Genomic DNA, 25,807 nt, shown 5'->3' with positions numbered 1-25,807 from the left:
ACACACATTAAGTTCGATATTCTGCACACACTCAGCTCACCCGGGGTGGGGGGGGATGGAGGGAGGAGGGGGAAGAAAAGAAACCAACCAACAAACAACAACCAAAACCCCCACTTAATCTGCTAAAGGCAGGTCTGGATCCAAACCTACACGGGGCTGGTTCCAAGAGGGTGGGCGTGGCTGTGTTTAAAAAATATGAAATGATTTTTTTTTTCCTAGGGAAGAGCCCGAGGTAAGCCAATCATTTACGCTTTTACAAAGCACAGTAGGAGGGGCTTGGTTTAAAAAGAGTATTAGGCGTTGGGAGTGAAATGTTGTCTTGTCTCTGAAATGCAATTAAAATAAAAAAAAATTGTTTTTAAATGCTTCGACTGTATTTTAAGCATGTGGACGAAGTGTGGTAAAAACTGTGAATATGACTCGTGAAATATGTAAATGTGAATCTTTCCAAGCAGCTTTAGCTGGGGGCAAAGAGGATCAAAGGTAACATCCTCTGCCAATGGACTTGGGATACCAAGAAATGTAAAAAGGTCTTGTGTTCTTTAAGCACATCGGGTATGTCCCGCCACCCTCCACCTTCCTCTCCTTCTCTTCATCTTTGCCACCTCTCCGCGCCCCCTCCCCTCTCTAGGGCCCTCCCCCCCACCTCCCTCCCTCCCTTGCCCTCCCCCCCTCCCCCTTCCCCTCCCCTCCTCTCCCCCCCTCCCCCTTCCCCTCCCCTCCTCTCCTTCCCCTCCCCTCCTCTCCTTCCCCTCTTCCAGCCTCACCTCAGCTCCCATCTGAGACATGGGCTTCTCGGGTCACACCGGTCATTAGAGCAGTCGTTAGCAGTGGTCTGCATGTGTGGCTTGAATGAAAATTTCCCAAGTGAAGCTCACAGTCTGAATTTCTTTATTGTGTTCTCTAAGACCTTTCAAGGGATTTGAAGATCACAATCTCTAAAGCCGTGCTCCATTTGTTTGTTACCTATCATATAACGTGTGATGGTTTTTTAGTAATGACATCAGGCACGTGAGTGTTTGCTTTTGTGACACGTGTGCCTTTCACACATCACAGTTTTAAATGCAGTGGTCATTAGCTGTGCCCACCCAGGGATATCACGACATCATCATTTTCCCAAACACCAATAGAAGGGAAGCAGCTTTAAACGTGGGATGTCCCAACTCCGCTGAAGCCACACACAGAGCCCTTAAATGACAAGGCTCTGTGTTTCTGCGGACGACTGGTTTTGCCATCACAGTCTCATTGCAGTATTCCAAGCATAGCCCCGAGAAGCTGGCCTCTGGTGAGGAGGGGACACAAGGGGGTACAGACGGGAAGCCAGGTGACCGTGTCCACCTGACCCCTAGTTGGCGCGTCCCTGACACGCCGGGGCCTCAGTTGCCTTGTTTGTGCAGTGAAGCTTTCCCAGCAGACCTCCATGTGTGGAGACCCCTATTCTGGGGGCGGGGTGGGGGGGTGGGGGTGTCAGCACAGTCCCCTCAAACCAGGACTGTTGGCTTCAACCACAGATTATGCAAATGCCAGTCCTGCCGCAAACCGTCCATGTCTGGGGCCAGGTCTTAAGAATATTAGAAGCTTAATTTGCTCACCCTTGTTTTGTATCCAGGGTGAAAAATTCACCTTAACGAAAAGAAATTTGCTGGGGTCATCCTACGATTGCCCTGACTCTGCTCTCGGGGTGCCACGGGTCCAGAAGCCCTGACCTCAGGCTACATCAGACATGAGCCTGAACTAGGCAGCCAGGGTCACCTGCTGCAGTAAATGCCATTTGTCCAACCAGGCTCATTTCCCGCCAGGCTTCATTCGGCCAAAGTGACGAGAGAGGTCCCCCATCTGGGTGAGGAGGAGGGTGGGGGAGGAAGGATGAGGACTTCCTTACCTTTAGGACAAGAGTTCTCACTAACAGTCAAATCCTAGCATCCTAACCTAAAACAAGCCATCCATATAGTCCTACCACTGAAAATGCAGGTCAAAAGACCATCCTTTCATATGGGTCCTGACTTGTGACGTGCTTAACAATTGTGTGTGTGTGTGTGTGTGTGTGTGTGTGTGTATAGATACCATTTCCATTTTTCCTGCCCAAACACTTTAACCACATTACAGGGAACTTTTTAGAGGAGATAGGTAGGTAGATACATCAATAACATGACTAAAATTCTAGAATACGTAAGAGAGGAGGCTTTTTTCTTATCTGACAGTATTCAATAATAGAATTTCCATGTTTTTGGAAACCCAACTTGGGTATGAATCCCCCATTTTTTAAGAATTGAGGGGCTTGTAGATGAGAATTTTGTAGTATCTGCTACGTTTATTAAAAGTGTTTGGGTAAATGCTGTACATAATAATCGCCATCCTGCCATGACACTTTATTTATACGGTGAATCTCAATTTATTGTATGATAATTTATGGCACCAGGTGCAACAAGGCTACATTGCGTCCCATCATGCAGGAGTGCCTGCCCCCCACCTCGCCCCCAGCACAGACATTTTTCTGGATTCAGAATGCCTCCACTGAACTCTTTGGTGCAGTGGGAAGGACATAGCTTATCAGGCCACCAAATCTGTAGAATTGAGAGAGACTTTTACAATTTTCTCTGTCTCCCACTAATATTTCATGCTTCTCAGAGGCCAAAATTCTTCCTTGCCTTTCGAAATCCAATTTCCCATAGGCTTCTTGCAAAAAAAAAAAAAAATAGTTTTCTATACAGGTAGGTTCCTCTTTATAATTTGCCCACATCATGTGTATCGTGGGAACCTGGAATCAGGCAAAGAAAAGTAGGGTTCCTGGGCCTTTTGCATACCCCCTCCTGACTTGAAAGGATAGCCTCCCTGCCTTCAGGTATTAGTAAGCAGTAATAGTAATGATCACATAGCCATGATACCACCTTCTTTCTGTATTTTTAAAAGCCTTTCATCTAAGTCACATTTGCCCTTTGAAACAGCCTTGGGCAATAAAAATGTGATAGGACCCCATTTCATAGGCAAATAAACCAAAAGCTCAGAGATTAAAATGTCAGGGACTTTTGCTCAAAGACTGCAAGGTAAGTAAAGGAAGCAAAAGTTCCTAATTCGGATAAGACAGTGCTTAACACAAGCTGTGGTCATAAGCGATAACGCGTTGTGTAAATGTAAAGCATGATTGTTAAGAGTGCTGTGTGCTCTTCAAATCCCTTGTCAAAGGACAGGTGCCTAGTAGGTCTGCTTTCTGAAGTGTAGCCAAGCCGGACAGATCCTGGGTTATAAATGTCCATTGAGTGTACGTGAACCGTGAGCTCCCCCATTTCTGAGATAACCTGTCATCGCTATGGTGATCTTTGGTTTCCACATTTGCTTTAACTCATCTGCCAACACTGCAGTCTTTGTTTGTTGGGCTTTTTTTTTTTTTTTTTTTTTTTTTTTCTGTTTTCACTGCAGGTTTTCTTAGGAATCTTGTTTAAATCCTCTGTGGTTTCCTTCACTGGGGTCTAAAGCTTTCCTTCTTACTCAGAGTTCCAATAATAATAATAATACAACAACAACAATAGATGTACTTTTATGCATAGGTGCCCTACATTTTTAGTGTTAGACTAACAGACTGTTTAAAATCATCTTGGCCTGGATCTAATAACCCTATTACAATAATTCTTGTTTAATAGTCTTCCTAGTGATTTTTTTTTTTTAAGTAGTCCTTACTTTTAGTTGGGGCTAATTCCTACTTACCAAGAGTCAGTACATAGCCTTAGAATGATCACCTTTGACTTTTATGCAGGAATGCTGGTATTAAGCAAAAAGTAAATAAATATATGTATACCTTTTTTAAGAGAAGGTAGCCTAATTGCCTAGACTTCTCATACTGTCATGCCTCTCCTTCTTTTCAGAGTCAGTTTTCCCACCAAATAAAACTGACCCTCACCCCCAGCAAAGCTGTGTCACTTCCCATGCCTCTACCTAAAGTAACTTTCAGGAGGTACAGAGACAGCCCCTCACTCAACAGAATTAAAGTTGGTTTCTACACTTGGTTTCTTTAACTGGTGGCAAAGGGGTTCTTTCCAGACCCACCTCATGCCTCCTAGGGTTCCTGTTGGAATGTGAAATTAACATGCCATTTGTCCATTTCAAAGTCCCCTTTTGCAGGAAGATTAGGAATTTTCAAAATAGGAGGGGCAGGGCCAATTGGTAAGAGAGGGTCGCCCCCTACCAAGTGAAACAGTCAAGCCCGGGTCAGCCTCATTAACCCTCTCCAGCCCTGGTGGTCCCGCAGTAACAGGAACTCTGAGACCGTGGCCCTGCTGCGCTCTCCTTTAACAGACTTCATTGGGTTATACCAAAAGGGACTTTGTCCCATCAAGTTCCTATTCTGGCCTGTGGTCACCTTGGGCAGGAGACCCTGACCTCTTCAGGGAAGGAGACTCAGCCTGAGTCTGTCCCTCTTTGGAGAGATTCTCCTACCGGAGAGTCAGCAAATCCTCAGTGGCCTTTCCCAAAATGAAGAGGAGAGGTGGGGTACCCCAGATACAAACTACCACGGAGGCCAGGGAGCCTCGGAATGAGGGAGGAGAGGGCCATTTCCAGAAGCCGAGGAAGAGACGTTATTCTTCCTGGATTCTTCTAAAGAGAGAACCAGATACTACAAGTGAAGTTTTCCCTCTAGAAATTCTCAACCCAGTGCCACATGTAAGTGCCCAATAAATGGTAACCATTGTTTTTAGAAATTTACTTCTCAGACTTTTCTCTCCCTGCTCCAGGTAAGATATTTTTTGGGGGAGAGGGGGTTCTGTTTTCTATACTCCCCACGAGATGGCTACTTGTAAGTTCTAAAAGTACTAGGCGCCCATCCTTTCTGTCCCTACCTTTCAGAGTACGCTCTTTGTCCACATTTTATAAGTAAAGGTCAACTCAAGCAGGAGACAGACGACACCTGCCAAATTTATGACTGCGTGAAGTCACTCTCAGGCGAGTGACCTGGCCAAAAGATGAGGGGAGATTTTTTTTTTTTTTTGCTTGTCCTGAAAAAGTTTCCCCCATCCCCCCCACCCTTCTCTTTTTATTATTTATATTATCCTCCTCTCTATAAACCAACTCCAGACTGTGGTTGAACCCAGGGACCTGAGCACAGATTGTTCTATGTTTACCATACATGCAAAAAAAAAAAAAAAAAAAAAGATTGTTTTTAGTTTTCCTTCCCGACAGCCAGATGGTGAAGCAGGCCGGCCAGTGGGGATTGAAGAAGAGACCTCCGACAATGAGGTAGGAACCACAAGAAAAAGCAATGTTTGACTTTTAATTCTTGTCGATCAACGCACACTCCATTGAGACGTAGGATGCTCTCTGGTCCCCGACAAACGGCACCCAGGTGCTCCCCCTGCAAGTTAGAATTACAGTTGCCCCCCCGTGGAAAGCGGGGGGCTGTGGCACAGGCAGAATGTTCAGGAACCGATCTGTGACAGAGCAGTGAAGATGAAGAGAAAGTGTGCCTCTCTCGTACTCTCTTAGAGGGAAAATCCCAAATTGCTTTGTAGAGTAATTTGTTAAACCTCAGGAGAATTCGGGAGCCTTTGACTCGTGGAGCTCTGCCCACAGAACTTGAACATTAGATCTTACTAAATGCTTCCTAATGATTCAATTTGGGGCGAGGAAAGAGGTGTAAAGGTATAAATTGTTATCTGATCCCCAATTTATTATGAGTCAGTCAGCGTTTCCCACATCTCACACATTTGGTGTGTGGGACAGAGTTAAGTACCTGAAGCTTCCTTCAGTGCGTTGAAAAAGGGAAGGAAAATGTCTTGTACCCACTCTCTAAGGAGTGCCATGGTCCAGCCCCGTGTCACCAGGAGACCACAGTCGCGTCTCCCCGGGAGGTCATCGGGGCGAGAGGCTCGCCCTTGATTACCACGGCCCTTGCCTCCCCCCAGCCGACAAACCTTGTAGCCTCCCTCCTCGTTCCATTTTGAACAATTTTTCCTTTCATCAAACTGATTGCTAGCGTGTAGATGACTGTGAGATTTTTTTTACAGGGAGCCCAGATTCAGGTAGGTTTGCAGGATTTTTGCAAAGAAGCAATAACGCTTATGTTGATAGCCCAAAACTAAAGCCAGGCGGTATGATGGAGGCCGAGGCCGAGGCGGCCTGTTTCACCGGCCTTGGCCCAATTGCAAAAGGGAAATAAAAACCCCAACCTGTCCAGAGTAGATGGCATTACTCAGGAAGGATAATGGGTATTGAGATTCCTGGGCACGTGAACACGTTGTTCTCACCAGGTGTCATCTTCTTGTCTATGGTCACTCCTGAGTGTCCAAAGGACTTAAGCAAAAGTCTCTGAGGTCCTCGTTTATAACGAGTCAGACATTTGTCATCAGTCCCTGAGCTTTTTGGCCTTGGGCTTCTCGAATCTTAGAAAGTGTCCATTTTAATTCCTTACAGCCCTGTCTGTATAGGTACCTCAGGCCTGCAAGGTGCTTAATTAACATATGAACGAAATCACATCCGTCATTCAGGGGTCTTTCTGTCCACTGCCCCCACAGGGATGAGTTTTTCAACGAGTGACTTTAGTAGGGCCCAGAGATGGCGAAGGTGAGTTGATATTTCAGGTGGCCACTAGATGGTGAGGCGGCGTAAGGCAGAAGAAAGGTGTCAGTCACATCTACGATGAAATGAGAGGGGAAGGGGACAGGCTGCGGGGGATGGGGGAGGGTCCTGCTCTGCTCTCACCCCCACCCGACAAAGTCACATCTAATAGGCCCCAAAGCTTCCGTCAAACCCGGCCTTTTGTTTTTAAGCTGTGACATCTCCCTGTTGGCTCTGCCCTAGGGTTTTCCGAGCATTTTAGGGGCCGTGTCTTACCGGAGGGCCCTCATAGCAGTCGTATTGATATTCTGTCACGAAGGCTGCCTGTTAGAGGGACCGTAGGGTGTCTAGCAGCATCCCTGACCTCTGCCTACTGGATGCCCACCTCTCTCTGTCTCTGTCTCTCTCTGTCTTTCTCTCTCTCACACCCACGCACGCACACCCACGCACACCAACCCCCCAACCCCACTACATACGGACACATTGTGACAATCAGAACTGTCTCCAGTCATTGCCAATGTGCTCTGGGGGACAATATCATCCCCAGTTGACAACAGACTGCCCTAACGTTATCAATATCCAATTCTGGGGAAGACAGATCATACATATCATAACCTGAACACCTTAAAAAGAGAAGATACCGTCAGGGAAAAGGTTGTTGACTTCAGTTACTAATAACCAGTCCGAAATGTTTACTGCAATGGTAGCAATCCAGCATTCTTGGGTGGAAGTCATTTCCAAAAAATCTCAGAAAAGAAGGTGACCCAGATGACCCGACACAGAACAGGAAAGGGAATGATTCCAGGGAAGAAAGTAATGAATTGCTCTAAGACTCTGATTAACGAGGTCAGTCCCATGGCTAATCAATGGGCTGGGATAAATCAAGGCTTAAACAGATTTTAACCCTTCCATGATCACTCCTGCCGCTCAGAGGTTCTTTCGGGGGCCTCTGTCTGTCGCAGGCTGGGAATTCTCCCTCTGTCTTGTGTCTACGAAATTAACTCCCTCTGCAGCCTAGAGAAGGATGCCAGGGTAATCAGGACTGATACTCAGAAGGCAGTTAATATATCCGCGCTGGGATGGCTGGGCCCCACGTTGCGTATGACTCCCGCAGAACATTAATGGAATCTTAAACTGGGAGTGCGCACGCACACACGAGAATGTAGACTCAGTCAGCTGGGTCGCCTCAGTCCCGGGTCCACGGGGAGCCAGCCCACCGCACGGAGGTGACCCATAACCTTTAGCCACTGATACTTCAAGGCAGGAAGTTACCTTTGCAGGGAGCTGGGGGGCAGTGGAAGAAATGCCTCTGAATGACTCCCTAAGGAAGGTAAGATAGGATCTTCTAGAAGTAAAACGTACTTGTGCCAATAGAAATGATAACCCAAGGACGTTTCCTGATGGAGAGTCTTGTACTTGGTCTTTGATAAGACGGTTGACGCCCCCTGGGCCATGCTAGGGCAGGTTCTATAAGCAGTATCTCTTGTAATAATCGTAACAAGACTAAATCATAATTTTATTTTTGAACAGCGGCCCGACACCCCCCTCCCCCACTACCTTGCACCTAAACAGCCTCTCCCCCAGGTAGTTGTAATGGAAGAAGACTTTATTGCTTCTTTATTATATTTTGAGCCCAACGCATTTACATTCTTGCCCCGGTCTGGTCTTTTGACAGAACTTTTAGATGTTACAGATTCATCAGAAACTTAATTTTTCTTAAGCAAAGTGGTTTTTTTCTTTTTTTTTTTTTTTCTTAGAGTGTTTGGAATTTGTGGTCTTTAAGTTAGTTGCAAAGTCCAGAAGGGGGGGGGGGAGTAAGAGAATAACTACTCTCCCCCCACAGACGTCTGTACGAATTGAAACACTTTTGCCTTTAGTATAAGGATTACTTTTGGGGGAGGGGCGGAAAGTGATTGGTAGTTTGATAAATTATATATTGGACATGTAAATTTAAAGATATCCTTTTTTTAGATATTTCGAGTTTAGCTAAGTGAAGGGCTCCCCTAACTAACACATCCTTGTTACAGAATCCTCGAAATATTATCCAAGGCGTGTTTTTTGAATGTTGATCTTGACATCTTGCCTGGGACCAAGTACAATATCTTTCCAAGGAAATGCTTAGAAGGCTCCGGGCAGAACCCAGAAACAAATGCCAGACATTAGGGGAAAATTTTTAAAAGTTGGGCTGCCAGAAAACTAATAGCTATTTGTAATTAAACATTTCTGTGATTTCACGTCTTCCTTTTTAGCTGCTAAAAGGGAAGCGTATTAGATCATTTTGTTTTACACACAAATGGCCGGGGCTGGTTTTAAGATGGGCACTGGCAGGAGGGTTTCCCCTTTCCGAGTGGGAGTTTTGGGAACTTTTCCTGATGGGATCCAGTCGTTTCAGAGCACTCTTAGGAAATCATTTATCGTGGGGTGGTTTGGCATCGGTGATGGTTCTTTGCGCGTTGCTCTGATGGGGGAGGGAGTCTGATCTGATGGGGGAGGGGGTGGGCAGAGGATCCTCAACTTTTCTTGGAGGGCCCTAGGAGAGTGGAAAGAGAGCACTGGCTTAGGCGTTAGGGGATTCTCATTCCTGGGACCTTGGTTGTTTCTAGCGCTCTATTCCAGGATTCCATGAATTTGCCAAGTGACATCCAGAAAGGGCCAAAGTCTGATTCTGAAAAGTGTTGACAAGGCTTCATTTTGTGATGATTCTGCCTAGTAGTCCTGGGGTCCTGCCATGGTCAAGGGAGGGACTTAAGTTTGACGGGTGGTCCAAGAGAAAACCAGGCGGTATCTCTGGGTTCATTTTATGTGTAACGAGGTGGGGAGGTGGGCAGGGCTGGGGAAAAGGATTCTGGGTAGAGGATATCAGAACCCTTGCAGACGTCTTCACCTGAGAGTTGAGCTGACAGGGGGCGGAGGGCTCTCTTTTCTTTTTCTTTCTGGCCCTGAAACCTTGACTCCCCAGAGATGGGGTCTGACTTCACAGATGAGGGCAGGCTCAAAACTGGGAGCTGACCTTTCATCCTGGAGGAGGAAGGGGTCAAGAAAAGACCATCAGGGCTAATCCTGTTTCCCACCCCCCCCCCCCCCCCCCCGCCGAGATCTGCCCAGCTCAGAAATGGGAGCAGAAATCAGCCTTCTGGGGAGATTCTCTTACTGCTTTCTTGCTTTCCTTTTACTTCTCCTCTCTTTTGCGATTTCTTAAAACATTAGATTCTTGTTGTAGGGGCATTTCTGAGCAGCAGAGAGCTGGCTTTGAGGGAAAGAGGTGAGAACCCCCAGTATTTGGGGCTGGGAAGTACAATGAACAGTAAAATGGAGCAAAACTGTTCAGAGCTGGCCGGCAGATGGCACTCGGCTTTTACTGTTGGGAGCCTGGCTTTTCGAAACTCCCCGTGTGCTCTGCCTCAGGCGGGCCTCTGTGACCCCTTCCCTAATCCTCTTTCTCAGGGCCTAGGGATAGTCGTCAAGACTTTTTCAGCTGGACAGTTGGTATCTGAGGACAAATTCCTGTCACTTTCAACTAGCGGCTCCGGAGACCTGAGCCAAGGGCCGGAAAAAACCACTATCACCGTGACCTCCACATTCCCAGCCCCCACATGTGCCCTGGTTCTTCTAGGCACGGGCTCTGAGACCTTGGGCAAATGGCTTTATCTTCTGGGTCCCAGTTTTCCTCATCTGAACAATTAGACGTGTGTCCTCCTCACGGTGAAACTTTATTTCTCTTGTAAAAAGTTTCACTAGAACAGGTATGCTGCCTCCCCCCCCCCCAAAGTGTCCTTTCCAAAATGGCAGATGGTACAGGAAAGTTTAGGCCAATCCGTTGTCCTTCGGTAAATAATTAGCAACGTCTGGGTACCCCTTGCTAGGAGAATCTTTGCAGGAAGCAGGGGTGAGTGGCGTATCTTTCCCACCCCGGTCGAGGGCTAGAGAAGAGATTCGGAGGTGGGCAGAGTCCCTTTTCTAGCAGGGAAACCCAGGGATCCTTCCTGGAGGAGTTAGCGTTTGAGACAGTATAGGAAGATTCAATATTGTCTCTCTTACGAGAGAAGGTGCTGGCTGAGGGTGAATTCCCACTGTTCTTTCAGTCGCCGGGGAGTCACCGGGGTCTTCAGAGCCTCTGAGATTTCAGGGCCAGTTTTAATTTTTTCATTTCAGCCCCTCTCTACTCCTCAGTGCCACAAACCCACAAGGCACCGAGGGCATTCTTATTGACTGAGGCTTTCCTGCCTCGGGATGGGACCCCATCTTCTACTTCAGGATGTGGGGCAGGCCCTGTCTGCCTTCTTCCGGCCAAGATTCCATGGAGGGGAAGCTGGCCCTGACAGCATCTGGGGCCAGGTTTCCTGGTTCCAAAAAGAACAGGCACCCTTTGGCCAGTTCTTTCCGCCCCCCCCCCCCCTTCCCTCCCTGCCCGCAGCGGCTATAAAATCATGAGGTCATCCGTTTGAGAAGGGCCATGTGAGCTTCTCACGCGAGGGCTTACGAAGTCTTGTAATGGGAATTCGTTCCTTTCCAACGAAACTTATCCTCTGCACACGTGCCTGGATGCTTTCCCTCACTCTTTTATCGTTGAAAAGTCAGAGGAACTGAACAAAATGTATTAATTTCAGGCATAAGCTTCCCCCACCCTGCTATTAAAATTCTTCTCAGTTAACAAACTTGGTTCTAACATTCCTGCCTTAAGCCCATAATCTTCTGGGACCTTCTTTAAAGCCGTGTTTGCTCAGTTCGCTCCCCACACCTCCCAACTTCTAGCCCTGAACCTTGGCCAGGGCTAGTGACCACGGTCACCCCTGGGGGTGTTACCCCGGATGGTGGGGGTCCTGGGGAACAGGACAGGTGGGCTGCCCCTGTTGGGAAACACCTTTTCTGGGCCGTGAGAGCTCCTCTCCCACCAGAGGTCAGCAAAGAGCTCAGAATGGCTAAGCCCGCTGGCAGGAAGTGGGATCACTTAGAATTCTCTAGATGGAATGTAGGAAGCCCAGACGCAAAAAAGCCCCACCTTTCAGGGATATCTTAGGTTGGGGTCTCATTCTGTCCTGGGTCCCTGGGGGGATCAGTGTCAACGCCGATCCCGCCGTTCTGTGCTTTGAGGGGAACAGGGGGCTCTGGTCTGTTCATTTGGTGGGTTTCTTTGCCAGTGTGTGCAGCCCCCCCCCACTACATACACACACAGACACCCCTTTTCCTTATAGGGGACCTCGCCCTCTAGAGCTCAGAGCCTCCCCATGTGACCACGCTGCCCACTTGGGTTGCCCACAGGACTGGGAATCTGCACCCCATACTTTCCCTGGCCCCTTTCCCTTTCTCTTCCAGAGGGTTGTATTTACTGTAAAAATGACATTATAATGTTCCAGGAAATCCCCCTACCCCGCCCTTATCCTGCCATGATTTTACTTTATCTTTATCTCCTGTTCTTCAGCCAAATGTATGGATATTTCTAGAGAGAGTATTAAGCACAGTATACAAACCATTCTGTGTCTGTTCACCCCCCCAACACACACACACACACACACACACACACACACACACACACACTGATTTCCTCAGATGTTTCCCCACGTTCTCCATTGCACTTTCCACATCTTCTGCTCGCCTAGTCCTTCTAGTCCTTTCTCCGGGGTGGGAAAAGGGGAAAAGGAATCTGAACTCCCTTCCTTTGTGTTTACTCCTCTGAACTTGTAAAATCCCAGAATGCTTGTGAACTACTCACCAGTTAAAAACCCAACTCCCCTTAACCTGATCTTTACTGTTGAAAGAGCGAGAGAAAAAAAAGAAGGGGCAGAAGGAAGTTAAGGGTCAAATACAGAGACTAAATGACATTTTTTTAAAAAGCAAGAAAGAGAAAAGGCACCTCTCCTAAATTTAGCTCTAAGCCTCAGACAGACGGGGTCCCTGCCCTCTGGGAACTTCTAGTTGAGAAGGGCGGAGAAGGGAAGATCTGATTCCAAGTGCGGGCTGTGCCAGCAGGCAGAGTGGATGGAAGGCGGCCAACCCCCAGGAGTGGCCAGCAGAGCTGAGGGCCTGACCCGGGGCAGGAGTGGGGAGGCACCATCACTCCCCGTCCCTCTGCACCCCCAGGGTCCCACATTGGTGCCAGGAGCTCACTGAGAGAAACAGGGGCTGGGTGTGTGTGTGTGTGTGTGTGTGTGTGTGTGTGTGTGTACCTGCGTGAGCGGGCCAGGGACAGCGACTCTGACCCTCACCTCCATTGCACACAGTAGGCCCTTTCCGCCTCCCCAGTTTCCTTTCCCCATCCTATGGTGATTGTCCAATTTTTGGATTTTTTTTTTTAATTAGTAACAAGCCCCTTCTAACACAACCTGATTTTCCAAGCCGTTTTTCACATGCCTACCCCACCCAGTGGCTTGGTTTTGCTTTAAGAAATCTGGCGCACGGTGGACCTTTTTGTCCTTCCAAAAAAATCCAGTCTTCACGAGTTCTTCGATTCGATAATTAGTCAAAGCGAAACAAAGCAAATCATAAGTTAAAAGCAAACGCCCTGTACGTTACGTATACGTCTCGGATGTTGAGGAAATCCTTAGAAGTTTACAGGTTGCTGTCCTCGAGAATTTGGCTTCAGCCAGACCGAGTATAGGCATTGTTTTCTTTTTTTTTTTCCTTCCTTCCTCCCTTCCTTCCTTTCTTCCCGCCGCCCCCCCCTTTGGAAAAACAAGTTTTATTCTCCTGGGTATGTTCATTAGAGAGGGGAGACATTCTATTCAGTAAGGAAGAATGGGGGGAGGAAGGGGGGAGCAGGGCTGTGTGCTACAGGAGACTCACAAGATTGATGGCTCTGTCTGGGGCGGTCAAGAGTGACCACCACACCCAGGTGCTCATCTCTCTGGCCGTACCGAGGAGCAACAGAACTTCAGCTTCCTGGAGTTGGTGGGGAAAATATTCTGTCAGCTGCCTCTCTATCCTGGGCTTTATTCATTAACTCAAGTGAAAAAAAAAAAAATCAAAGTCTTGTCCTAATCTGTTGTAGCGGGACCCCAGTGTCCTAAGTTTTTGCCTTTTTTTTTTTTTTTTAAAGCACAGCCCACGGAGGCAGAAGGCATTTGCTGGGTTGACCTTGCTTGAGTCTGCTCTCAAGGGTTAGCTTCTCTCCATCAGGAAAAGTTCACACTCTTCCCAAGTGCCAAGAGTTAGAAATGTGTTACTAATTGATTTGACCTAAATTTGTATTGCTTTGAGACTCAGCAAATGGTCGATTAGGGGCCAGTGGGGGGGCGGGGGACAATTGCTGTTCTAATGGCCAAGAAAAGGGACTCGCACGAATATGTTTATAAAATGGGCCTTCTATGACATTTAGGAATTGTTGGGGGGAGAAGGGGGTCGTGGTTGTTCTTCAGAAAAAGAGAAGGGTGGCTGGGAAATGTTTAATGGGAATTGAGCACAAACTGATATGCCCGGTTGGAGAAGATCGTGGTTCCAAATGAAAACAGTTGTCACAAATTAATTTTTCAAATTCTTGACTATTGGCAGATCTGAGGTTTACCTCATAGGCAGATTGTGTCCAACTTGGCAAAGAACATGGAATGTTGCCTGGTTCGTGGGGCAGATGTACCCATTTTCCCTCGCTGATAAGTTATCTCCTAATTTGAGGGTTAACTTGAATGTTGAAACAGCTTTGTTTCCTTTTTGCCTTTCTAGTAGCATCTCTTAGCTTGCAGTAGCCGAGGGTGTGTCTGCCAAGCCTCTCAGAAGGATGAACTCCTTGCCGGGTCGGTGAGTTTGCCTTAATTTGGGCATTTTCATTCATTCGTTCATTCATTCACTCAGTTGTTCGATACACGTGTATTGAGTGCCTAAGGTGTGCCCTTCCCCATGGGGAAGACAAAGGTATAAGACTGCGACTCCTTTGCTGGTCTTAGAAGCAGAACAAAGCCAAGAAGTCTCTCCTGACGAATTAAAGGGTGCACGGATAGAACAGTTAAGATCAGATGGAAAGACTCAAAACACTGACTTCAGAAACCTTCTCCAAGCTGGTTGAGCAAACCTAATCGGGGCTCACGTAAATGACTGCTCCCCGCTAACTAAAACGCAGGGAACCTGCAAGGTCTGCTTGGGTCAAAACAAACAACGGAGTCTCCATGTTGGACAGGCACCACCACTGGGATTTCAGGCTGAGGCTGAAACTTTGTACCCTGGCAGGGATGGAGCCTTCTATAGTGGGTCACAGTGCGGGCCCCATGGGTGATGGGGCATCCTCCCTGGTTCTGAAACAAGGCCTTCCTCCCCAGGTGTAACCAGGGGGCGGCTGGCGTGCTGGGGGGACAGGCTTGCTTTCTCAAGGGCTGCAGAGGCCTGGCTGGGGCTGGTGCAGGGAAATGCCCCTAGTCAGCCTCTCTCTCTTTTCTGCTCTGTCTGGAACCAAGCTGTGCCTTCCAGAATCTTCTAGGACTGAAAACTCTCTTAGGGGATGGGCCCAAAGTCTTTCACCCAACCTTAGAGTCCTCTTTGAGATTCCTCTCTGAGAGCGGGCTGGGAAAAGTGCTCGGAGTGTGCTGCCACAGGTCCTGATGGACAGTGGAGTGCTTTCATTTTAGCTTCTAGGCTGCCCTTTATGTTAGCTCCAGACCTCCATCTTCTTAGGTCCAGGCCTCCATCTTGGACCCTGGCTTTGCGCCTCTTCTCTCTGTTCTCTGATGCAGATGGAAATACTCTATAGTCAAGTAGTATAATTAATTCCCAGTCATTGTGGAAGGAAAACACACCTTGAATTCCAGAATTAATTTCCAGCTCTCTTTTAACAAATACCTTTATCTATTCATTACCCTTGGAATAGTGTCTTACCCATAGGCTTCCTGTAATGCTCACCACGTACGTGATCTTTCTATAAAGAAAAAAAAATGTTTTGTTTTGTTTTTAATATGTGGGTATCTGCAGATAGAGATGCTTTACTTTAGATCTAAGGCCAGGGAAACGCTTTAGTGAAGACCACCGGACTGAAGGAGCTCCCGGATGACAGATTGGATTTGTTCCATGCGTGCATTTCAGGTTTACAGAATTAAGTTTCAGCCCCCCTACCCCACCCCTGCCCCGCCCGACCTTGTTTGCACCCAGGGGGCTCACTGAGCCATCAACGCGACCAAAAACTTGTTTTCAGGACATAAACCGAAGCTTGTTTGCCAGATCAGAAAAATCAGTCGCCCAAGTTCCTTTGAAAGCGTCCTTTATTACAAGAGGCCGCCTCCATAAATGAATTAGTTCTGTGCAATTGCTTTCCCACTGCCAGCCTGATGCTACTCTGCTAATCCCGACCGAGCTGTCGGGATACTTGCAAAGCGGCGTCTGTCCTCAGGGAATTGATTGAAAGAGAGGAGGACGCCAAGGCCCAGAGACTTTCAGTGAGCCCCTGATCCTACAGCTGGGACTTGGGCCCTGGTTTCAGAGTCCCCTTTCAGAGAGACCTGAAGCAGGGATGGGTGCCTGTCTTTTGCGTTCTGGGCGCCCTAAGATGAGCCTGCGACAAAGACAAATTTGAGACGCGGAGATTTGACCCCAAGCCCCCTTACCTCCCTGCAGGTGGCTGTGTTCGGTTCAGTTAATCCCATTAGCTGGCAAAGGCTTACAGGGCTACCCTTAAGGGAAATTTGCATTTTAATAAAGAGCTCTCTGAGGCCCAAAAAGCAGAGAGCCACATTTTTTTTTAATGTTTATTTATTTTTGAGAGAGAGACAGAGACAGAGCATGAGCGGGGGAGGGGCAGAGAGAGAGGGAGACACAGAATCCGAAGCAGGCTGCAGGCTCCGAGCTGTCAGCACAGAGCCCGACACGGGGCTCGAACTCACGAACCGTGAGATCGTGACCTGAGCCGAAGTCGGACGCCTAACCGACTGAGCCACCCAGGCGCCCCCAGAGAGCCACATTTTTAATGATGGAGCCCCGAAAAGTAGAATTCTAACTGGAGGCATTGGGAAAGGCTAGGGGAGGGGGCTCTTGGACAGTGGGCTTCCCTCCTCACTCCTTGTCCCGGTTGTACCCCCATTCTCCCCAGCCCAGCACCCCCAATGCAGTGGATTCACTGAATTGGCTTTTTCCCCTGTGACCCTCTAGGACTTGGGGGTCCCTCCCCCCTCCCAGCTCACCAGGTACAACCACGCGACCTTGCTGGTTTCCGCTTGGCAGCTGGGGGGGGGGAGGGTGCACGCGGGGCGGGGGGCATCTGAGTGGCAGTCAGGTCCAGATCGAAGCCTTCAGGTGCCTGACTCATTTCAGCTCAGATCGATAAGAACAAGCCCGTGTTTTTTCCTCTAGCGTCCACGGCTATGACACACAGAACAGTCAGGAAATAAAAGGCTCGAGTGCTATATGGTTGTTTTCCTTTCTTTAAAAAAGAAGGGGGAGAAAAAATGTCGGGGGTGGCGGGGAAGAGGAGCAAAGAGGCAGGAGGCCAGACCAGGACAATAACCCGGCTGCCGAACCAGCCTTGTTGCCGAGATGCGACATCAACAGCCCCCCCAACTGTCCTGCGTTACAGCCTCGGGAAAAACTGGTGCTTAGTGACACTCGGGTTGATTTCACACCTTAGCTTCCAGTTACTCAGAGATGCATTAACAACTAATGATTCAACGGAGGGAGGCCTGGATTGCCATTTTGACTTGCCAGATATTAGCATACCCTCATAGAAACCCGGAAGCCTGCCAGTTAAGCTCCCCAGTGTAACTCAAAAGGGGCCCTTCCAAGATGTGTGATCTTTAGGAAAAGGAAATTAAGCTCATTTTGAAAGCTCCTGACATATGAGTTTCCTTAAAATGAAAGTAGTTGAAGGCTAGGATGAATATTATGATTTCCTCACGTAACACGTATTTGAACATATGTCATGGATTCCAACGGCAGAGCTCAAAGCTACTCAGGGCCGTGGGTTCTCTCTTCTGGCTTCTTTTTCCTTTTTTCTGGTCTTCCTCATTGTTTCCTTCTTTGCCCTCTTTTGTTTTCTCACACGCCGACGCGTGCCCTACCTGAAATGCTCTTTTCGGAAAGTTCTGTGAGGGCCGACGGGATCAGAGTGACATTCTCACAAAATGACATGAGACGCCATTGCCAGGACTTTAGCAAGAGCCCTAAACACTGCAGTGTCCGTGACAGGCAAGGAGTGTCACCCAGCGGCTCAGTGGCGCTTGGCTAGGAGGAGGAGGGCATTTAATTATGCGTGTAAGTTACAGCTTTATTTCAAACACAAACACGCAGGCCGAGGACGGTATTAAATACGCAGTCACGCTTTCCCTGTGAGCGTGAAAGGCATTTGGATTTTATCTTCCCAGATCCAGAACCTATTACCTTCCTCCCAAACAGCTTCCTCCTGCCCCTTAGATAAGTCAACGGGGAGAATTAGCCTCCAAATGCGGCTGGCTTGTGCACCCTGACAATGACTGGTAATTAGGGAGCCCGCGTGGATGGGAGCCCAGAGGTAGCCGCGGCCGCCAGTCCTGCCCGTTAAGATGGCTTCGCCAGCACCTTGCCGCAGAGAGAGGCCGCTCCAAACATCGATTCTCTCCCCCCCACCCCCCAAGGTTAGGATTCTGCTTCGAACTCTCTGCTTCCGGCTAAAATTTCCATCCCCGAAGGGTCTGATTTCTGGCGGAGAAAGGACCACTTTAGCAAATGAGAGAAGAGAAATGAGGGGGTCATTTCAACTGCGGCAAAAATCAGCCATGCCATTTTCCCTGACAGCACTTTAATTATGATGAAAGAACAAGATGGTTTTTGGTTTTTACAGAGGAGGCTGGGGGCGGGGGGAAGGGAAGGGGCCTCTGGAAGAGGTGCCGGCTGCAGAGCCTGTCACCCAGTGATGGATGCTCCGGGAGGGGGAGCGCCCCCCTGCCCTTGGCCCCCGGGCCCCTCCCCAGCCCCCCCCCCCCCCCCGTCACGCCTTGCTGTGAAGTGTGAATAGGAAGGGCCCACAGGACAGAGCTCAGCAAGCTGCTGGGGGATGGCCTCTGCCTTCCTTTCCATGCGGGTGAGCTGTGACTTTCACCCCGAGGAGCCTGTCTTCTCCACCGGCTTTGAAAGCCGGGGAGGGATTTTGAGCGGTCACACACCCCATTGCTGAAAATAATGTTTTTCTTTAAAGTCAGGTGCGTGACTCGGATGGATGAGCAAGGGCCTTGGCGCCGCAGGGAGGGCCGGGGACCGATGCTCTCTGATGGGCAGAGAGGCCGTGTTTTGGAGTGAGGAGAGAGTCAGCAAAGCAGGTGTTGGCCTTCATTTGGCTCAGGCAAGAATCAGGGAAGGAGCCCCGTTTCCCCCGCTCCCACCCTCCTGGGCTTGTCTGTAATCCCCGCCCTGACCTTAGGCATTGAGCCCATAGGGAGCCCCCCCCCCCCCCCGCAAGCGGGTTGCTGCACCCCCTGAAGGTGGCCCTGGGACTCCAGTCTGGCAGCGTTTAGAGAGAAACAAAAGTGAAAAGGAGACTCTCTCAGCTGCATACGGCCTCGGCTCCTGTGAATGAGGACGTAGGCTAGAGAAGAGCAAAACACATGCAGGTTAGCTGCGGGGTCCCCAGGGATGAAGGGAGCAGAGGAAAGAGAAAACAGACCCGGAAGGTGCATGATTTCCTGCCACCTCTCACCTCCCTCCTTCCTCTTAGGGCTCTTTCATGCCCTGCAACGTACACAGCAGATAGCTTCCTGAGCCTCCAGCACAGAATCACACAGAACAGGAGAGATGATTTGAACCTGCTCATCTAGGCTGCTTTTGTGTAACTGAATTACACAGTGTCTCTGCTCAAAGTGATGTCGCTGCCGAAAGCGCCCCTCGGCCTTGAATTAAACACCGATGGGCATTATTTCCCTCCCAGGAGGCACCCTCTGCGGTGACGTCCCCCAAACAATTTGCGATTTTTCTGGGCTCCTTATCCCCCTCACTAAAAACTGGCATGCTGCTGGAGACACTTCCGATGTTGACGATTATTAACGGGCAGCAGATAATGAAACAGCGCGGACTTAGGGCTTTGTGGTGGATGAATTATGGACATTTACAAGTAACCCCGCTTTATTTCTTGCACTTAACAAGAGGATTAACAAGCGAAATGCAACATGTGCAGAATCTTAGAGGAGGGGCCAGCGGTCTGGAAATGGTGAGGCGGTACTGCAGGCTGGGCTGAGATGCCTCCTTCCCCTAGAACAAGCGCAGTCTCCCCAAGCCGAGATGCAAATCCTTGCTCTAGCTAGACACGCGGCGGTTCTGCCCGCTGCAGAGGTGGATCGTGGAGGCGCCATGATCCTGCTAATTTCAATGGGCCAGTTGAGGGGAGAACGTTAGAAAAATACGCTGAAACCCATTCCCCTCCCTTTTTTGCTTGGAAAATAATATTAGGAGCCGGCAGCTTCGTCTGCAAGGAGAAACATTCCAGGACAGTATCTTGACTTACAAACCTTGGGGTAGTTTGATATTTTATTTTATAGCTTGGAGGAGAAAAAGAAAACAGATAAGATACAGAAGCTGGCGGGGGGGGGGGTGGCGGTCCACGCTAGCCCACTGTGGGAGACTGTGCCTTTCCAACGACAGAAGAGAGACATAGTGAGGATTTCATCCCCTCTTTGAAAGAAATGGGCCCTTCGGAAAAGGAAAACATCCCATTCTTTTGAGAAACACAGTGAAGTGATCGGTTAATGTCAAGCCATGGTGGTCATAATCCTATCTGGAGAATTGGTCTCGTTTTTCACGTCAGAATCAATATTGGTTGGGATTAGATGGCTTCTTAATTTAGACCATTTACACTTTATACAGTGCTAAAAAGGAGGGCTCGAGCCACTTTCTGGCCACAGCAACACCAAATAAACAGGAACAATGTAAGCCTTAAAAACATCCATTCTTTCTGCTATGGCTTTGTTCTGGCAAATTCTGAGTCACTCACCACAATCTGAAAACTCGGATTTTCATTGCTAGGAAAATGGAACGCCTTCCACCATCCTATGACTTCTTATTGCCCCCAAATGTCTCTTCTGGTGACCTTCTTGACTTGAGTTTTTGTCTTCTTCACACTGAAGCGTCCAAAGGATTTGGTCAAAAATGGAATTGTGAAAAGGCATCTGGCTGTTTCGTCTACAGACAGCCAGTTTGCCTGAATATTTCAGGGGAACAGCTCATCCAACCACCTACCCTGACTTCACCCCAACACAGCCCAAATGCCATAGATCAACTTATTTTTTGGAACCAGAGGGAAGAGACCGTAGAAGCGAGGCTGCGCTCTGAGGGACGAGGAAGACGGGGCATGAACAAGGTGTTGGAGGGTCCTGCTTTCTCTGCCGTGGCCATCTGAAGTCTGCAGAGGGACGTTGGGGGTGCAGTGGCAAGCCGGTCCTTACAGCCCGGCTCGGGGAGGCAGGCTGGTGCAAGAGACATCTTTATGACTTGGCTCTCGGCAACATCATCATCGAGGTCAAGATTTGTCTGGTGCCTGCAGCCATCTTAGAATTTAGAGGAAGCTGAAGTCACGCCTGCCCTTGTTTTGCCTTAGGTTACAACCAGCTCAGTCCCACCAGGAAAAAAATAATAATAATAAGGATGAGAAATGTAGCTTTTATGGAAAAAGAAAAAAATGTCCATGATTCAGTTTCTCAAAAAAGCTGACACCCCCCCCCTCCTTTTATCTCACGGTCCCCCAAACCAGAACAAGATCATCAATCTTCTCTCCTTTTCTTTCTTTCTCCTGTGGATAGCAAATTTAGACTCTCCAGGCTACGTTGTTTTTTTTTTTCCCCCCGGATCTTTCAATGCGGTAAACAGCCAGGCAGGTGGAGGAGGAAGGGGATGAGGAGAAGCAGGGGAAGGGTACCGGCTGCCTTGTCACACCTCCCTTGTGTGCTGCAGCCTTGTGGATTTCATTTCTATTTGCAGACAGCTCAGCCCAGAGCGGAGCATTGCTATTACCCCCAGATACTGTCTCTAACCCGTCTTTCTTCCTTTCCCTCCGGGGTGCGCGCAGGACAGAGCCCAGATGTGCTCAAACCCCCAGAACCACCCAGCCTTGATCCTTTATTTTTATGTCAGAGTTACAGAACCTTGAAAATGTGTTTTCAGCAGTTTACCACATACCGCGAATTTCAGGAGAAAAAGGTCAAAAATTGATGACTTAGATTTATTAGTAGCCCCATTAGGCAGACCTCAGAATTCTAATAATGGGTGTTTGCCGGACAAATCAATGTCACGTTTCTGAAAGGAAGAGAGTGACAGCTGGGTGATTTCACAGAATTACCAGGTATTGGAAGGAAGGTTAAGCAAGGGTTCAATTACGATAAATGAGAGTGATTTTTCTCGTTTGTTTCCCTGGGGTTTGCGTGCCGCTATAGCTTTTAAAAAATTTTTCATTTGCAAGACGTGCTGTTTGGCTTTACACGTTTTAGAAGCGACGCGTGTTTTGTCTCCCCAAATCTCCTGCCTTTGGCATCCATTTTAGAGACGAGAATTTTTGCGGCAGGCTTCCCTCCTTTGGTCCTTTTTCCTCTTTCTTTTTACCGAGTCCCCTCTCTGCTTTCTGTACCGTCAGTAAATCTCGCAGATAACGTGGTGACGTTACGCCAGGTTGAGGAAAACACGTTTATTTAGCACATTTAAGAACGTGTAAGGTAAAGGGAATACACAGGTATTTTATATCTAAGATGCCAACATTAAGTGTCCTTGGGGATCACGTCAGTTAGTCAACAATTTGGTTTTCCCACATTTTGCATTCAGCCAGCTCATTGAAATGATGTGTTTAGAGTGCTTGCTGACCTAATTAATAGCAAACCATCTAAGAGACTCTCTTTGAAGGCTGAGAATGATTTTCAGTTACCCTGCTCTGGGGCGCCCCCCTGAGGCACTGGGTTAATAACATCATAGTAGGAATTGGGGGTCAGTTAGGTTTTCCTAGACTTGGGGATGCTTTTAGTGGCTGTGAGTAAACGAAGTGCCCATTTAACTTGCGGATTAGAGGTCTTTGGGTCCCAACTAAGTTTTATATCAGCTTCCTTGGAAAGGTTCTTTCACGGCTCTGCTCTGTGGGATCCAGCTCTGGGGAGCCAATTATGAAGGGAATCCCGGTGCTCACGAGGCAGAGATTACCTGTGAAGGGTAGGAAGCGAAAAAGCCTGACACTGCTTTCAGCCGCTCGACACCTTCCACCATCTTCTTAGAAGCAGCGTTACTAGAACCAGTCTCCAAAGTGGCAGCATCTGGAGCTGGTCCCCTACCATCAGCCCCATCTTGCCAAGAGACAGGGGCCCAGTGCACACGGGGGACGGACCAAGGAAAGCCTTGTGAAGGATCCACGTCGGCTCGACAAAAAGCCTGGCCGCCTTCCTTCCCTCTGTAGACCGGGACACCCCGTGGGAGTAGTCACCTGTGCCCAGGCCAGACTGACATTCCAGAGTGGCCCTCTAACCAGCATGCTGACATCAGCCCAGGACGCCCAAGGTTTGGTCTAGAGCCTTACTTGGCTTCCTCCACTGCTGCCAAGTTCCCATGAAAATCCGCTGCCTTCGCAGGTGACCGCTGACTTCTCACCCCAGAGGGGACCCACGGACTCCGTGGAGCCGATGCCCCGCGGCCCCCCACCCCCAAGGTGTTTGCGTCTCGTACACGTGAAGGGCTAGTTTTCTAGAGATTTCATTTCTTGGCGTTAGGTCACTGCAACCCTGGGGTAAAAATAGGTATAATTAGTATGTTGCAGATTAGACTCCGTGTTTCTAGCTTGGTGCCACTTGCTCTAATAATACCAATTTTGGTGACACGTCTCCTAGAATCCCGGGCTCGCTTCGGTTGCTAAAACCCTCCCAAGAGGCGGTTATAGGACAGACCTGTTTGCTTGAAAACCTGGAAGGGTTTGGTCCTGATCAGTTCTCTCGGCTCCCACCTTGTCTTTCCCCCACCTTCCAGGGTCCGGATTTTCTTGTTTTATGTTCAGGGAGCAATGCCTCCATTTTCCGCGCGCCACCCCCCCCGCCACCCCGAGGCTGGCGTTTTTGTTGATGGCTGAGCACACATGGTCTTCTGTGTCTGTGGCGAAAGGCACTTTCCTGGCTGGCTCCAGAGTCCCCTACCAATTAATCGGTGGGGAAAATCTGAGTGGGGCACCACTTCAGCCAAGCTGGGCATTCATTAAGTACACCTGTCACTCGAGCCGGTGTCCAAAATCCAGCCCTGCGGGGCACAGCTGTGGCATTATTTCAGCCTGAGCAATTCAGTATTTAATGTTCCTTAGAAAAATAAATCATTCCAAGCTGCTACTGTTCACCTATTAACCCTTAGGGGATTTCAGAGCGGGGGGCGGGGGCGGTCTAACCCATAGCTCCCTTGGCTTTGCAGGGATAGCTCGTCCTTCCCAATGCTGGCTTGTACAAGTCGCTTCCCACATAGGAGAGAACAGGGGCAGTGGAACCCGCATCCTCTCGCTGTGCTACAGCCACCGCCTTCCCCCGGGGTGGGGAGGGGGGAGAAGTTAGACTTTCATTTCATCGATGCCTTTACCTGCATAGTACAGGTATTGCTTTCTCCAGGTGGCCAACTTCCTTTCTTTCCGCGGTCGCTTCCATTAGCCTGCCATCGTTGGCGAGTCATAATTTACAATTAAGGAAGTGTGTGGGGGGGGGGGGGGTGGGGGGGTTCATCAATAATCCGATCTTCTCATTTTATGTAAATGGACCCCCAAAGCAGTTTGTCCTCCCGATCGCTGGGCCCTTCTGTCACCTGGGTCTTAATAAATGAACGGGCCATCTGCAATTAATCCACGCGGTACAAGTCGTGAAAGCTGAGTTGTGCGCCTCCTGAAAGAAATCGGCTATATTTAGGTTTTAAGGCAATCCTGCTTTGTGTTCTTTGTAAAGTCAGCGACATTCTTTCAATTTTTTCAGTGTAATTAGCACAAAAGGGGCCCGTAATCTGAGAAGGTAGTAGGGACTCAGGCAACGGAGAGGCAGGAATGTTCAAGAAAGCTGCCCAGCAGCTTTCACAGCCCGGGCGGCGTGCAGAGACCCCCGAGACTCGGCTGCGGGTAGAACTGAGGTCTGGAGCTCGTGGAAACCTCTCCTTTTCATCTGATCCCCAGACCGGGGGCAAATGGCCGATGCTTTGGCCAAACGGTTTTCTCCTCCTAACTTGCAGTGGTCGGCAAAGACCTGGGGAAGCCACCGTGCCAATAGGGCTGTGCTGCTGTTGAGCGGGCTCCCCCCAGGCCGGCGGGGCGCGGTGCACCCCTGCAGACCCCAGCACCCGAGGGAGGGTGTCAGGGCGGGGGTGCAGCCTGGGCATCTCACCAAATGGTGGCTGAATGGAGACTGGGGGGAAGAGGAGGGGGGCGGCTGGGAGGAGAGCTGGGGCTTGCTTGGAGCCTCAGTGCAGAGCAGAAGGCCGCCTTCCCTGTCTGGGAGCCAGGCTGTTTGTGCCCCCTCAAAATAAAAACCCGGGCAGATAGGTGGACCTGAAGTATAATTACGCATTTTTTTCTAATTCAGTCTCAACGTGTGTGGGCAAACACAAGAAGATGAAAAGGTAGACCCATTCCTAGATGAAGTAGACACGTGACTAATTATGTGCCATTAATTGCTTAATTCAGGGTTTACCAACAGCAGGTAGAAGTGAGCCTCGGGAGGGGTTCCAGCGGGGAAGGCCAGCGCCCAGGCCTGGCCGGAACCTCGGGCATCTGAAACACAGGCTGGTCGGTAGTTGCAAGGCTGTTTGAAAGGGGTCGCCGACGTTCCGTTGGTAGGTCGATCAAGTAAAACCCGAGATGGAAAACTTGTATCTCGAAGTCGTTGCATTGGTACGTAGGTAAAGCCAAAGCAGCATTTAATGAAAGGAAACTTATTACCCGGTGAAGCCAGGGCGTTTGACTGTCTAAACTCTTAATTATAGGGGGCTAAATTTGAAGAATTGAACGTGATGGCAAAAACCTAAAATCTTTAAAATCTGAGGAGGTCTTATTAGGATGCCACTCTATCGATTGGGCCACCTGGCGTTTTGTTTCTTCCTGTCGATACTTGTTCAGTAAGATGTTGGATCAAAATGTCACTTAAATAAGGCACCTCGAAAATGAAAACAGAAGTTAGCCGGCCCTCCTTCCGTCACTCCCCATCCTGGATGAGTCTCCATCCTCATGGCCAACGCAAAAGCTCTAAGCCACAGGCGTTGCCATTACCTTGGCCCTCAAGAAAAAACTCCCCCCCGCGGGGAGTTAAAAATATTTTATGTTTAGGGGAATTAATTGTCCTGCTCTCAAGCAGTTAACACTTGTACAGCTCTTTTTTTTTTTTTCTTTAAACCCAATGACAAACTCCAGTCA

General features: G+C 48.9%; 1 protein-coding gene across 3 annotated transcripts in view; it reads left to right on the top strand.

Moving 5' to 3' along the window:
* The window catches only part of GNAS (GNAS complex locus), a 54,674-nt gene that overhangs the window by 2,755 nt on the left and 26,112 nt on the right, over positions 1–25,807 (top strand). The window lies entirely within an intron of this gene.

Source organism: Lynx rufus, unplaced genomic scaffold (genome assembly GCF_022079265.1).
Source record: "Lynx rufus isolate CCGP_SWC_20201006 ecotype Redwood Valley unplaced genomic scaffold, mLynRuf1.p SCAF_8, whole genome shotgun sequence".
Lineage (NCBI taxonomy): Eukaryota > Metazoa > Chordata > Mammalia > Carnivora > Felidae > Lynx > Lynx rufus.
This window is presented reverse-complemented; position numbering and strand designations above follow the sequence as displayed.